Here is a 14,587-nt window from a genome sequence, read left to right as displayed (position 1 = left end):
TCCTGAGATCAGGGCTCCTGTCATTCCCCCAGCTCCCAACAAGCCTGAAGGACTGGGTCGTTGCTCTGAGAGAGAACCGGTGCTTTCCATTTCAGTCAACATTTTCCTGGCCTTCAAAGTTCAGAGTCATGGACCAGGCTTCTCAGAGATCAATCAAGGTGTTCAGCAGTGCCTCCGACTTCGCACAATTCTTTCTCTATAGCTGGCTTCCTTTAACTATTAATAGCTGGCTTTGTGAAATAAAACAAGTCAGGCACAAAAACCTCCGGGACATCTGATTAAGAAAACGATAAGGTCAGGTGAAGTGGCTCATGCCTGTAATTCCAGCACTTTGGGAGGCCAAGACAGGAGGATTGCTTGAGGCCAGGAGTTCCAGACCAGCCTTGGCAACATAGTGAGACCCTGTCTCCACTAAAAAATAGAAAACAATAAGGTCCTATAGTGTTTCTTGTCTTCCTTAAAATCTTCCTACTCAAAATATAAAATCTTTGTGATCATTCACATTTTAAGTTTCTTGTTAAACAACTAAATTTATAATGGATTATGTCTATTGCTGCAGGAGTAGCTTGACTTTTTTTTTTCAAATAACTTTTTTCTCTGCTTGTAGAGATAATTTTATAAAGAATTTGGCAAACATATCCTTTTGTAGGTCATAAGCATAATGGCTGGGTTTTCACACACACGTGTGAGATGTGCCCCCTCAAAGCTTGTTAAGATGTCAGCACATTACCCATCTGACAAAAAAAAAAAGAGTTTGGCAAACAGAAAAGTATAAAGAAGAAAGTAAAAATAGCCTGTCATTCCATAATCTGAAAATAACTACAGTTAACATTCAAATTCTCTTTGTTATCTTTTAATGCATATTCATATATATAGATACCGACTTTTTTGGCATGACTGAGATTATATGTTACACATAAAATTTGGCATCCTGCTCTTGATTGCTTTAAAAGATCAAAAAATTATCTAATGTATCTTATTAGTAAAGGATAACTCAATGTCATCAGCAGTTTACCACAGCTCAGAACTTGAGTCAGATATCAAAGCCAAATAAAGACACCTTGCTGGACAACTTACATCTTGAAACAGAGAGAAGAGGAGGAGACAATCTTGCTCTTGCCCAAGAGGTTTTTGATTTGCATCTTTCAAAGGCAACCATATTACTTTCCATAGAGGTTGAACTAGCTTGGAAAAAAAAAAAAAAAAAAAACGAAAAAGAAAAAAAAAAGGCAACCACATATGGACTTGCCAGTTTTCAGCTGACTTGTGTTTTTCTCTCAAGTTTCCCTATAAAGTATGCGATGGCTCTTGCCTATAATGTTAGCACTTTGGCAGGCCAAGGCAGAAGGTTTGCTTGAGGCCAGGAGTTGTAGATCCTTCTGAGCAAGAGTGAGACCCTGTTTCTACAAAAAATACAAAAATTATCTAGGCATGGTGGCATGTGTATGTAGTCTCAGCCACTCAGGAGGCCTGCAGTGAGCTATGATGACACCACTGCACTCTAGCCTGGTTGGCAGAGAGAGACCCTATCTCAGAAAAAAAAAAGAGACAAATAAAGTGAGATCAGTCTTTAACACAGAGTAATAAATCAAAAGTTTGTGCAGCCTACTCCCTTGCTGTGTTAGAAGAATATTCCTGCTCCACAAGGAAAGCATTTCTGTTCCATGTATCAGCCTGAAGCAGCATTAAGCAAGCCATTTTCTGTCCCCTCCCCACACTTTCCCAAGGTCTCTGAAATCTGCTGCTAAAAGACTAAGAGTATGTGTGTCTTGTTCACTGCTTTTAACATACTCCCCAGGTTACAAAAGATAAAGAACTCAGGTCATAATAAATGCTATCTCTTCCTGGAAACAAAGGCTTGGGAGGGAATGCCATCAGCCTTGAATCATCTTGGGCTTATTATCAATTTGGCTTTGGTTAGATATTTCCAAAATGCTTCTGCAGCTGGCACTGGCCGTGCACTGAGCCAGCTGAAGTCTGTGCAAGATCGAACAGTCCCGTCAGGTTTGGGAACCAGAAGGACAAGGCTGGCGTAGCCGGTCTGTTGTTCTCCGGCCACTCCCAGAAGGCGTAGTTTTTAGACTTCTTCATAATCTCCTAGAAACAGCCATCAGAGGATGCCCTTTCCAAATAAGCACAGACATAATTGCCTCTCAATTGGCTCATATGGATTTTTCTAGGTTTTGCTGAGAAGAACCCAGGGAAGTTTTTCTAGAAGAACAGCTCTACAGAGCAGAAAAATGTAAGTGGCATTGTCTCTTGAGAGTCAATATGGCCTTGTAGAAGCAGATTAAGCTTTGGAATCAGACAATTGGATAAGCTGCTTAAATTTGCTGAGCTTCAGGTTTCCCATCTGAGAAAAAGGAGCATAAATCCGCCCACTTTTTTGGCTTTTGTGAGGTTAAGAGAGAATAGCATTTCTGGCAAGAGCCACTAAGAGTTCCCCTCACTTTTCATTATCCTGCTTTCTTAGATGTTCTTCAGAGTTTTACACTTTAAGTTGGCACATTGTAATGATGTCTTGAAATCATCCACCATCTATCCTCAAGGGCCCAAAGAACTCTGATCCATGCTTTCTCTTTCAGCCAAAAATCCCTTCTGGTTTTAGGATAGCCATCATTATAATTGTCACTTTTTGTTGAAGACAATAAGGCCAGGAAAGGCTCATTGGTTATTTGCCCAGGTGTACACAGTTAACAGCTCCTCTGTTCATTCCTTCATTAAACAAGTCTCCCTGCCACCCGCCAACATCTGCAAGGCACTATGGGGCATGCAAAAATGAACCAGAGTTTTCAGACTAGCAGCAGAGCAAAGCATGTCTGGTAAACAGAATGTTGAGCAGTCCCAACTCACTAATGTACAAATCACTAAGCAGGATGTGATACGTGCATAGAAATGAGGCGTAGACATGCAAGAAAGCCCATGATCCTCATTTCACAGATGAGGAAACAGGCTCAAGGAGATTAAGTGATCTGATCAAAGCACAGTTAGTGGCAGAACCAGGACATGAACTTCATTCTTCTATCACCAAGTGTCTACTGCAGTATAAGATCTAAACTAGCCCTTTACTGCCCTGTCCAAAGAACTAGTGACTAGCGCTCTGCCTATACAGCTACTGACCTGGCTCTTCCATTTGTTACCTGAGTGAACGTACACAAGTCTCTTAACTTGAGAGCACTTTTCAGCAGGCTATAAAATGTGGCTAATGACAGTACCTGTCTTACAAGGTTTTCCTGGGAATTAAATGAAATGGCACAGTGATCAGTGCATAGTAAGCAAGGTGTGCCATTAGAATTAGCTACTTTATATTTTCTTTCTTTTTTGTTTTTTGAGATAGAGTCTCACTCTGTTGCTAGGCTGGAGTGTCAGAGCGTCAGCCTAGCTCACAGTAACCTCAAATTCCTGGCCTCAATCGATCCTCCTGCCTCAGCCTCCCAAGTAGCTGGGACTATAGGCATGCGCCACCATGCCCAGCTAATTTTTTCTATTTTCTATTTTCACTATTGCTCAGGTTGGTCTTAAACTCCTGAGCTCAAACGATCTGCCTGCCTCTGCCTCCAAGAGTGCTAGGATTACAGGTGCGAGCCACCCCGCTGGCCTAATATTAGCTACTTTTAAAAGCTCCATTATCTGGCCAGGCTTGGTGGCTCACGCCTGTAATCCTAACACTCTGGGAGGCTGAGGCAGGCAGATTGCTTGAGGTCAGGAGTTCGAAACCAGCCTGAGCAAGAGCAAGACCCGTCTCTACTATAAATAGAAAGAAATTAATTGGCCAACTAAAAATATATAGAGAAAGTTAGCCAGGCATGGTGGCACATGCCTGTAGTCCCAGCTACTCAGGAGGCCTGAGGCAGGAGGATCTCTTGAGCCCAGGAGATTGAGGTTGCTGTGAGCTAGGCTGACGCCACGGCACTCACTCTAGCCTGGGCAACAAAGCGAGACTCTGTCTCAAAAACAAAACAAAACAAAAAAAGCTCCATTATCACCTTCTTCCTGGCTGAAAGCAAAAAAAAAAAAAAAAAAACATAAGAAACAAGTAGGCTGGATGAGGTGGCTCAGACCTGTAATCCCAGCACTTTGGGAGGCCAACACAAGAAATCACTTTGAGGCCAGGGGTTTGAGACTAGCTTGAGCAACATAACAAATAGAAAAATCAGTCAAGAACAGTGGCGCATGCCTGTAGTCCCAGCTACTTGGGAGGCTGAGGCAGGAGGATTGGATCGCTTGAGCCCAGTCCAGGGATCTGAGGCTGCAATGAGCTATATGATGACACTACTGCACTCTAGTCCAGGTGACAGAATGGGACTTTGTCCAAAAAAAATAAAGGAAAAAAGAAAAGCCTAAAATACAAAGAGGTAAATAAAAATAACCATAATAATAAAATAAAAAGCTCTGTTCTTCTCTACCTCTTTTTTTTTTTCCTTCTTTTATTTCTTATTTCCAAGTTCCTTTTTACCCTCACAGGGCTCTTTTGGAAAACACAGATTCTGCCCTGGTGCAAACATGGGCACATTTGTCACTCCTGCATTTAGTCACTCTAAGTGAATAGAAGAGGTCCCTGACCCACGAAATCCAGAGTCCTGAGCAGGGAAGGAGGAAAAAAGAGAAAGGCAGAGCAGCTCGTGCTCTGGGGAGGGCCTTTGGCTAGAGCAGAGCCTCCTGCCGGAGTCTCAGTTCTGCCATTTACTAGCTGCGCCCTTCTGTGTCACCCAACCTCTCAGCACCTCAGTTCCCTGACCTATAAAATGGGGACCTCAAGGTCTCACTGGGGAGTTGTGACGAAAGTGGGGCGAATGTCTGCACATGCCGGAGCCTGGTGTGCTCGCAGTGAGTGCCCCTTCATCTCCCTGGGATTACGGGCTCCGGGACGGTGGGAGCCTGGTGTACCAGGTTCACTGCCAAGTTCTTAGAGCTGGGCAGACACTCTGAGAGTATCTTCTGGATCACTGCCCCTGAAGCAAGGACCTTACATGCTGAGAAATGCCCGGACGGTCAGGGGAAGCTGAGTGAGAATGTTTTTGCTCTTCTTATATCTCTAATTTTTTTTTCTGTTTTTTGGGTTTTTAAAAATTCTTTTTAAGTCTTTTACACAGTGATAATATCTCTGTTTTACAAATTTTAAATGGTTTGAAAGAGTCATGAAGATCTATCACTGGGCCAGGTGCGGTGGCTCCCGCCTGTAATCCTAGCTCTCTGGGAGGCCGAGGCGGGCGGATTGCTCAAAATCAGGAGTTTGAAACCAGCCTGAGCAAGAGCGAGACCCCGTCTCTACTATAAATAGAAAGAAATTAATTGACCAACTAATATATATAGAAAAAATTAGCCGGGCACGGTGGCGCATGCCTGTAGTCCCAGCTACTCGGGAGGCTGAGGCAGCAGGATTGCTGAGTACAGGAGTCTGAGGTTGCTGTGAGCTAGGCTGACGCCACCGCACTCACACTAGCCTGGGCAACAAAGCGAGACTCTGTCTCAAAAAAAAAAAAAAAGATCTATCACTGTGTAGGTACGTATCAGGTGTCTATGTTATGGATGAGTGACATCTATAGTCATTTGATTAGGGTTAGAATATTGAAAATTAGAAACAACATATATGTCCAACAAGAGAAATGAACAAATTAATAATGTTATAATCATGTTGTCATTAAAAACACTTTAGAGGATTATAAATGATATAAGATATGATCATAAAATATTAAGTGGAAAAATCCAAAATCAAGATTCCAATTTTGTTAGAAATCATACATAAATATAATAAATATAATACATACATATATATTGAGAGGAAATATATCAAGTTGTTTTTTTATTTTATAATTTTTTATTTTTATTTTTATACTGTTTGTCATACCCAATACATCAAGATGTTAAAAGAGGCTTTTCCTGGGTGATGGAATTATAGATGCTCTTTTTCCTTTGACAGTTTCTGTATTTTCAACTTCAATAATGAACAAGTCATGTTTTTAAATTTTTTTTCTTTTTTCTTTTTCCAAGAACACTTTGTCACACCACCAGTTGGAGCAAAGCAATACAACATGCTGCCCCTTCATCCAAAAGCCATGTTTTGGCTGGGCGCGGTGGCTCATGCCTGTAATTCTAGCACTCTGGGAGACCAAGGCGGGCAGATTGCTCGAAGTCAGGAGTTCGAAACCAGCCTGAGCAAGAGCAAGACCCCGTCTCTACTATAAATAGAAAGAAATTAATTGGCCAACTAATATATAGAGAAAAAAATTAGCCGGGCATGGTGGCGCATGCCTGTAGTCCCAGCTACTTGGGAGGCTGAGGCAGTAGGATTGCTTGAGCCCAGGAGTTTGAGGTTGCTGTGAGCTAGGCTGACACCACAGCACTCACTCTAGCCTGGGCAACAAAGCGAGACTCTGTCTCAAAAAAAAAAAAAAAAAAAAAAAAGCCATGTTTTTATTCTGCCCTTTTGATGGCTCAATGAATCATCACCAAAAGGCCCACCGAGTGCTTTTAAAATGGGGACAAGTCATTTTTTAAACCAAGAAAAATCCCGAATGGCATTAAAACTGATAGCCATCTAAAGGCCCAGATGCCAATGACTAAAGGGTAATAACATCTCTGCATTTTCCACTTTCTGTTTCCAGCCCTGAAATCTTCCATTTTGTTGCTTCTCCTGCCTTTCCCATTCTTGTAGCAGACAAAATGGCCTTAAAAGGGTAAAAATGTTTTCTGTCTTTTCAAAACCCCCTCACCCTTTTTGAGAACTGAAACCTATATCCCTGCCTCAGCCAGCAGTCCGGAGGGGCAAGGGAATATCCTTTGCTCCTTGTGCCTCGGGAGATGGCTCAAGGGAATTGTCCAGGTGGGGGTCACGAGGTTGTCTTAGCTGAAGATGGGATGAGTCAGAACCTTTACAAGCTCTGCACTTCTGCTCAGGAGCAGGAAGCTGGTACTTTAAAAGACGGGAGTCTGCCAGCCTCATTTGCCAGCAAATTAACAAACTTCTCTTTCCTTCTCAAACCACTTGTCCTCGTTCTTCTGCTGATGCGGCTTCAGCAACAAGTGCCAAACTTTAGGTAACACTCTTCTTTTTTTTTTTTTTTTTGCCCTGATAGACTCAGTGATAGGTAACACTCTTTATATTATTTATTTATTAGTTTATTACCATCTAGTTTTGTGTTAAGTACACCCTTCCCACTCTTTTTAAATTATTATTTTTATTTTTTGGAGACAGAGCCTCACTCTGTTGCCCGGGCTAGAGTGCTATGACGTCAGCCTAGCTCACAGCAACCTCAAACTCCTGGGCTCAAGCAATCCTCTTGCCTCAGCCTCCCGAGTAGCTGGGACTACAGGAAATGCACCACCATGCCTGGATAATTTTTTATATGTATATATTTTTAGTTGTCCAGCTAATTTCTTTCTATTTTTTTTCTTTTTTAGTAGAGACAGGGTCTTGCTCTTGCTCAGGCTGGTCTCAAACTCCTGAGCTCAAACGATCTGCCCACCTCGGCCTCCCAGAGTGCTAGGATTATAGGCGTGAGCCACCTGGCCTTTGCCCACTCTTAACCTCAGAAAAGTCTGAGAGAGATCACCTTTTATTGTTTCTTTTTCCTCACCCTAAAACTCAGTTGCACATCTGAATATTCCCATCGTCTGTTCTTGGAAATGCATATGAGCATGATCATTGCTTTGTTCCAGGAAGCCAAGTATTACAGCAATGTTGGAGAATTTTTTTATCAGCTACATATTATTGTTCTGATTATCCAATCTTTTATTATGATTAGTTATGTATCTCTTTTCTCCTGCCAAATTTTAAGTGTTTTGAATTACCTTTTCCTGCTTGGACTTTTCCTTATTCCCCCCAACCCTCAGGGACCTAGAACAGGTGTGGCATAGAGTAAACATTCAAAGCTTACATATTGAGCTAAGCAAATAAATATTTGTTATGAGGCTCTCCTAGGTTCATTACAATCTTTTAAAAACATGCAATAGAATGTTTGCATGTGTTCTATACCATTCTTCCCTAAGTCACTTCCTAATAGTCCCACCAACGAATGCACTACTAGTTCTACCTCCAAAGAAAATCTTGAACCTATCCACTTTTCTTCTTATCATTGCCCGCTTCTAAGCGATCATACTCTTTACTCTTGTTTCTTGTTGTGGATTAAATAGTGCCCACTGCCCTCCAAAAATTCGTGTTCACCTAGAACTTCACAATGTGCCTTATTTGGAAATAGGGTCTTTGCAGATGTAATCAGTTAAAGTTCTTAAGAGTTTGAGGTTGCTGTGAGCTAGGCTGATGCCATGGCACTCTAGCCTGGCATCTTAAAAAAAACTTCTTAAGGTAATGTCCTACTGGATTTAGGGTGGGGTGGACCCTAAATCCAATTACTGATGTCCTTATGAGAAAAGGACTCAGACCCAAGGCCAAGGATTGCTGGAAGCCATCAGAAGCCAGGAAGAGGCAAGGAAGGAGACTTCCCTCGAGCCTTCTGAGGGAGCATGCTCTGCTGACACCATTCTTTGGGCTTTCAGCCTCCAGAGCTGAGAGGGAATAGATTTCTACTGTGTTAAGCCACCCGGTTTATGGAATTAGGTAAAGCCACTGCAGGTAACTAATCCACCTCCCTACTATCCAGAGTTGTAGTTCATAACACGTGTCAGGTCCTACCATTCCTCTGCTTAAAATCCTCCAGTCATTCTGTCAAGTTTTAGTCTGAAAATGCCGTTCTTAGCGCACTCATGGCCGAAGATTGACCAGACACGCCAAAGTAAGGCAAGCATGAAAATGAGGTTTACTGAGGAGAGAAAGATGGGATTATAGAGCAAGAGCAAGATATAGGTTTACAGAGCATGATACATACACCACAGATGACAACCAGATCCACTGTCACAGCAAAGGGAGACAAAAGGAAGGGTGCAAAAGAGCGATTGGCTGCGGTCTGCGTCTTGTTTTATAGTGCCCGCATAGAGACCTCTCTCAGGTTCAGACGTCACCGTGGAACCACTGTGATTGGACAGTTGGGAGTTGCATGACCTGAGTCTTACTGCACATGCAGATCTCCCAAGAGCCTCTTTGAAAGCTCATTTGGGGAGGTGAATGTCAGCAGCACCCACTTTCGTCCTAGGAGACCTGGAATCGCTTGCTATCTACCTAAAAATTCCCATTGCTCTCCCAATAAACTTCAAAGCTCTCATCATGGCCATCTGTAGGCGGCTATGATTATTGCGTCCTAACTTCAGCCAGGCAGGGCCTGGGGACCACACTGTCATCCAGTGATGAATCCGCAGAGGGACAAGACAGCGCTCCACACCACCCTGTCTGCGCGTCTTCAGGCTTGGCTTTCATTCTCCTGCCATCCTCTCGTCACGGCTCTAAGACGTGTATGTCAACCTATTTCCCTCAAGGGTATTGCCGAAAAGCCTCCATCAACGGTGATCAAGAGGGAGCCCTACATGCTAGAGCAAGGCTCCCCCTTCTGGATTGACTAAGAAGGGGCACAAGGAACTTTTCGGGGTGGATGCATCTTGGACTTTTTGGAAGTTTCTATATCTTGATGGAGTGTGGCTTACATGAATATATGTGTTTATCAGAAGGCATCAAACTGTACCCTTAAGATTTATATATTTCACTATATGTAAAGTTTGCCTTTAAAATAACCCCGCAAGCCAGGCACAGTGGCTCATGCCTATAATCCCAGCATTCTGGGAGGCCAAAGTAGGGGAGATCACTTGAAGCCAGGAGTTCAAGTCAAGCCTGGGCAACACAGTAAAATCTCGTCTACAAAAAATAAAAAATTAGCCAGGTGTACCTAGCTACTTGGGAGGCCGAAGTGGGAGGATTGCTTGAGCCTGAGTATTCGAGGTTGCAGTAAGCTATGATTGCACCACTGCACTCCAGCTTGGGTGACAGAGTAAGACCCTGTCTCTAAAAAAAAAAAAAAGAAAAAAAGAGCTATTTAATAAATAAAGCCTTTTGCCATCATTACAACCTAGAACTGTTTTCCTTCAGGGACTAGGAGCCACCTGTTTAAAATGCAAACATCAAGGTAGATAGTGCCATGTTCCTTTTAGTCACTGCTTGTCATAGAGTGAGAAGTTCTATTTGTTCTTTGGATAAAGGCAATTAACTAACAGAAATGGCGATCCTAATTACCAGGTAAATTTAAGATGAATGAAGAAAAGATGTGTAAAGTATAAAATGGGTAATGTTGAGGATGCCTACATGAGGGCAAGCCATGTCCACCTGAGAACCTGTATGTAATAGATTCTGAGTGCTATATAAAAGGGTGACATTTCTTCCTGTCTTTGTAATCTCATTAGCAGATTACCCATGCTTTGCATCACAGCCTGGTTTAATGTTTACTCGACAACAAACTCTTCTCTTCCTTTTTTACATTTGTGGGGAGGGTTGTCTAGGCTGTCAAGATATTTTATCTTCGGCCGGGTATGGTGGCTCATGCCTGTAATCCTACACTCTCAGAAGCCAAAGGGGGAGAATTGCTTGAGCTCAGGAGTTCAAGACCAGCCTGAGCAAAAGAGTAAGACCCCCCTCTCTACTAAAAATAGAAAAATTTTCTATTTTTAGAAATAATAGGTGTGGTGGTGTGTACCTATAGTCCCAGCTACTTGGGAGGCTGAGGCAGGAGGATCACTTGAGCCCAGGAGTTTGAGGTTGCTGTGAGCTAGGCTGACACCACGGCACTCTAGCCCCGGCAACAGAGCAAGACCTTGTCTCAAAAATAAAAAGAAAGAAATGTTATCTTTAAATTTTTCCCCAAAACCACCACTTCCATTTTCCACCTTATTCCCCTGCGTTTTCACCCCCCTAGAACCAAAACTCACTGATCCTGCCCTTGCCTGCCTGTCACCCCTCATGACCCCACTTCATTGCTTAAGCTCCACAGCCCTCTCAACTCCCTTGACCCTTACTTGCTTTGTCTTACTTGATGGGCAAAACTCCAACCCTGGTAAAACCCAACTCTTGACCGGCTCCATGTCTACACCATGCAGCTGCAGGAGGCTGGAGGAAAACACAGCCCTGAGCTGATTGGTCTCACTTAAGTGGATGACCCTGAACCTAAGTGGATCCCCTGATACAGTCAGGGAGACTCCTGTTTCCCTGATTTGTTTTTGCTCTGTTCTCCCAGAACACTCCAGCTGTCCTCATCCATCCAATTCCTCTCCCATCCCACCCTCAGCCGAGGACTTTGCTTCCTAATTCTCTGGGAAACTAAATCAAGCAGAACCTACAGGAGCCCCAGTCACTGTATACAAAGCTTCACTCAAAATGAATCATAGGCCCAATGTAAAAGCTGGAATTATGAAACTGTTAGAAGAAAACATAAGAGTAAAGCTTTGTGACCTTGGATTAGGAAAAAGCTTCCTAGATATGACACCAAAGTCACAAATGGAAAAAGAAAAACAGATAAATTGAACTAAAAAAAACTTGCATGCTTCAAAGAACACCATCAAGAAATTGAAAGGACAACCCACAGAGTGGGAGGAATATCTCCAGATCATATATCTGATATGGGACTTATATACAGAATTTATTTTAAAAACTCCTACATCTCAATAATCTTAATAAAGAAACAAATAATCTAACTTAAAAATTGGCTAAGGATCTGAGTAGACATTTCTTCAAAGAAGATATATGGATGGCCAATAAGCACATGAAAAGATGTTCAACATCATTAGCCACCAAAGAAATACAAATAAAAACCACAATGAAGCCGGGCGTGCAGGGGCCTGGGACTCTGTGGGCGTGGCTTCCTGGTGTCGGGGAAGGGAAGGGTGACAGCAATAAATATGTGAGCTGGGCAGAAAAAGATAAATAAAATGTGGCATATCTCTACAATGGAATGTTATCTGGCAATAAAAAGGAATGGAGTATTGACACACACCTCACCTCATGATGGATGAGCCCTGAACACAGTACACTGAGAGAAGGAAGTAGGTCACAGAAGACAGCATATTGTGTTAAGTCCCCTTATTCGAAGTGTTGGGAACTGGCAGACCCATCCCCACAGAAAGCAGCTTAGTGGTTGCCTGTGGGTGGGGGCAGTTGGGAACTATGGAGACTGATAATGGACACGGTTTCTTTCTCTCTCTCTCTTTCTTTCTTTCATATTCAAAACTTTATTTATAAAAATCACCTTCACTACAAATTTAAAGAGTCTGGGGAAGCTTTTCTTTCTCCCACCAAGGGGTTAATAAACATGTTCAGCAGAGCAAACTAAGAACACCATTAAAAAGGCAAAATACAGCAATCCAAAGGCATGTTCAACTTCTAGGACATAGTGCGATCCTCAGGCAACGAGAATACCAAGTTTAGCAAGGTTGTTTCAAGCACCAGAATTCATCGCTTAATTCCTTCGCTTAGATTTTGGTACAAAAATGTAGTCCAACAGGGGGAACAGTATTTCCAAAGGATGCTCCTGAATAGGTAGGCACCCAAATTTTCTCCTTGAGAAGTTGTTGAGTTTATCCTTCCCACTGGCCCTTGGTGTATTTCCCCAGATGGACTGCTATTATTCTCCATCGCTTTCTGCACAAAGGCCAGTGAAACTTCTCTGTGAACAGAGCATATTATTGGGCTGTAACCCACGATATTTAAAACCACTGATTCATATGTGACTGAACTTTCGATGAAAGTACCCCACGGGCATTCAGATGTCCTGATGCCGCAAGTAGTAAGAGGATGAATGAACTCATAAAAATAAAACAGCGCTCTGTTTACAGGACAGCCAGTTCTTAGATATAGCTCATAAGTCTGGGCTGCAGGTTATCCAAGATAGGCATCCATCTCACTCTGACCCAGAGCCAAAGTTCAGCACACTTCACAAGCACATCATCAAGACCATGAATGAAGCCCGAAAGCGTGAGGAGCCCTCCTCACCCTCCAGAGATGTCCAGTGCCTCAGCTATCCAAGGTATCACAGGAAACAGGAAAAATCCCCGGCTTCTTTTTAGAGTGATAAAAATGTTTTGAAACTGATTGTGATGTTAGATGCATACTCTGTAAATACACTAAAAAAGCACTGAATTGTACAGTTTAAATTACAGGTAAATTGTGTGGCATGGGAATTATATCTCAGTAAAACTGTTAAAAAGAGAAAGCAACTGCAAATTTCATCTACTAAAAAGGTAAACTGGAAACAAACAAATCAGCCCCAGCATGACCTGCCTTTGAAACCATTCTCGGTCCTCACCTGGGCTCCCGTGCCTGGCACCTCCCGTCCCTGGGTCACGGCTTGTAGTCCCGGAGACCGCAGGCCTGGACGCCTCCATCTCGGTGCCGCCCTGTGAGTGCCCGCTCACCTCTGCATTGGTGCCCCGCACCGTGCCTGGCACAAGGTAGGTTGCTAGTAAAATGTTTGCTTAACAAGTGAATTCTTATAACTATTTTGATAGATAGTAGTGCTTTTAATCATTTAGTAAATATACCAATTATTTGATACATATATACTGCCCATTGCCATAAATAATATATGCTTAATTCAGCAACAGCTAGAAACATTCCTGAAACTTAAAATTCTAAGTTAAGAAACTCAGTGATTAATAACTTTAGAGTTGAAAACTGTCAGATTCTCTGAATACTTGACTGTTATTTTGACCACAACACTGCACGGCCCACACTTGGGGGGGTAAGCCACCATGTAGGGGGCTGGAGTGTCTGGGCTTTGCCACCTGGACCCCCCGCCCCCACCAGGCTTCTGGTCCCTTCCCTGGGCCCTCAGCCTGCAGCCAGTTCTGATGACAATCCAGCTCATCTCGATCCTGATTCAGAATCATCTCTGTGCCCCTGGTGTTGGCACAGCATGCCGTACAGAGTGGGGCCTTGGGGACGTACTGCACCGTGGGTTGTCCCACCTGGCCCGAGTGAAGGAGACCTGTGCTTCGCCGGCAGGCCAGTGGGAGAAACGTGCGGGCAGAGGCAGAGAGCAGACGGTGGTGTGGAGGTGCCCCCTGCTGTGATCCTGTCCTCCTACTCCACAGAGTGCTCCCTCCGAGAGGAAAGGCCACACCCGCTTCACCCCGGCAACTTGGGAGGACAGTGTAGGCACTTCCTGAGGGTGCAATTGAGGCTCCTGCCCTATAATTTCTTAAAGAGGTTTTCAAGATCCCTTTTAGAGCTGCTGGCATCACCTATAAAAGCTTATGTGAATGACTTAATGTGAATGACTTCTTTCTCTGTCCCCGGGGATTTATTTGTTAAGAGTAACACACTGTTATATGGATGTAATAAAATGTAAGGAACCAACAGCATTTTTGTTTGTTTGTTTTATCTGTTTGTTTTTTGAGACAGCGTCTCACTCAGTCACCCAGGCTGGGGTGCAGTGGCATCCTCACAGCTCGCTCTTGCTTTGCATTTCCAGTCAAGCGATCCTCCCACCTCAGCCTCCCAAGCAGCTGGGACTACAGGCATGCATCACTACACCCAGCTGATTTTTTCTTTTTTGTAGAGATGGGGGTCTTGCTATATTGCCCAGGCTGGTCTCAATCTCCTGGGCTAGAGCAATTCTCCCACCTTGGCTTCGCAGAGTGCTGGGATTACAGGTATGAGCCACCGCGCCCGGCAGCATCTTTAGTATCCCATCATTTTTAAGGAGTATCCATTTGG

At 43.4% G+C, this 14,587-nt stretch overlaps 1 non-coding gene across 1 annotated transcript; it reads left to right on the top strand.

Moving 5' to 3' along the window:
- Positions 1-637: 637 nt before the first annotated feature.
- Positions 638-740, top strand: LOC142870395 (small nucleolar RNA U13). The gene has a single exon (XR_012918798.1). It is a non-coding gene; the product is annotated as a small nucleolar RNA U13 (small nucleolar RNA).
- Positions 741-14,587: the final 13,847 nt, after the last annotated feature.

The sequence above is a fragment of the Microcebus murinus genome, chromosome 3, assembly GCF_040939455.1.
Source record: "Microcebus murinus isolate Inina chromosome 3, M.murinus_Inina_mat1.0, whole genome shotgun sequence".
Taxonomy (NCBI): domain Eukaryota; kingdom Metazoa; phylum Chordata; class Mammalia; order Primates; family Cheirogaleidae; genus Microcebus; species Microcebus murinus.
Note: the sequence above shows the minus strand (reverse complement) of the source record. Positions and strands in the feature narration are given on the sequence as shown.